Genomic DNA, 1,651 nt, shown 5'->3' with positions numbered 1-1,651 from the left:
AGGAATGGCCACAGCCCATCTCTGTCCAGGACTTCGGCTCTCTTGACAGCCCTCCATCAGTAACAGTGGAAACCAGAGGAGATGAGAGGGGTGTGCACAGCCCCAAGATGCTTTACTCCCCTGAAAAGCCACCCCAAGGGTCCTCTGCAGCTAGAGAGCACAGGCTGGACTGTCTCCAAATTGTGGTCAGGCTTTGAAGTGGGAACCTGACCCTTTGCCCAGAGTTTGCACAGGAACTTACCTGGCACCACAGCCTGAGTATGCAGACCAGAGCAGAGGTACCAGGACTTGACCTGTCTGTGCCAGGGATGAAGAGAACTAGTTGTCCCATCCAGGCTCCTCTGTCCCTTCAGGCAGCCCCAGGGAAAGTGGGGTAGCTCCACCAACACTCAAACTCTGTTTGGCCAGGGGAGCATCAAACCACTTTAAGATCCACAGGGCTCAGGAGCACAGACTCTCTGTCCTACTTTGGGAGAAGCATGAAGCCCAAGGCCAACAAGAGCCAAGGGAGGGACAAGTCACAGTCCCGTAGGGCTAGCCTGGCGTCGCAGATGGAGTGAGAGTGCACTTCACTTGTAAGAGAGAAGCAAAAATATACTTTATTGGTATAAAACAGGGAGTTAACAGAGTTCAATGTGACAGTGGTTTAACAAGATTTGATGGCAAGGTACACTTGATTATTTACTGAATAGAGGACAGGGTCAGACCAGATTGTCAGGGAGACCCTCCCGTTGACTCATGAGGTTCAGAAAGGACCCCCTTGCTTTCTAGACTCCTTCTCAGAGAGGAGTCTAGGCGTGGCTAGATCCAATCCTAGTCCCAGACTTGGTCAACAGTTTATGTCTAAAGGATTATATGTGCGCAATCAATCCTTTATATCACTTAGCTAAGATTTCAAAGTTTAGCCTGCTATTAGTCACTTACCGAGGATCTGTTGCGGCAAGGAATCTCTCAACCTCGAGGAGTAACCTTGAGAGGCGTCCCTGCTCAAGGGGAGATCCTGGCGTGCAGCCTGCTGCCGTGCAGGAGAGCTCAAAGGGCCCTGGGCTGTCCACTATTTAAGGAGTAAGATGATTTGACTTATAGTCATATTTGCATATCAGCAAGACTTTTGGATCACTGCTTCAGGCAGCCCTTGGCTACTTTGTTGCTGTTCATCCTCAAGGTCCAGCATAAGCTGGATGCAGCTATCAGGATGACTCCCACTGGTGGTTACTGCTTGGGGGGGGGGGGGGGGGCAGGGAGCACACTGCCGCACCTGGTCCTTCCCATCCCACACAATCCCTTCCTGGAGCTCCATCTTCCTGATGTTGATCCAGGTGCCACAGCCATGCCAGCTCCAGAGAGGCTCCCTCACCAGCCTGTCTGGCTCCACCATAGCAATCCCAGGTTGCAGCGGCTCAACTTAGATACCCTGGATGTTGTTCCTGCAGGTTACTGCCCAGGAGGGGCTTCTGCACCACGGAGACCAGCTCTGCCTTTGCTGTTCAAGGGCAAGGGGCCTCAGAGCCAGGACTGACCCCATGGCTCTGTTCTGTGTCTCACCAATAAAGGCTCTGTGTGGCCATGGTGGTGGTGACATCTGATCTTCACTTTTCTTCCAGGTTTGACCTGACACGGGGGCTGCAAAGGAGCTGAGAGCACACAGATC

This window comes from Ciconia boyciana, chromosome 4 (assembly GCF_034638445.1).
Source record: "Ciconia boyciana chromosome 4, ASM3463844v1, whole genome shotgun sequence".
In the NCBI taxonomy this organism is placed as follows: Eukaryota; Metazoa; Chordata; class Aves; order Ciconiiformes; family Ciconiidae; genus Ciconia; species Ciconia boyciana.
Note: the sequence above shows the minus strand (reverse complement) of the source record.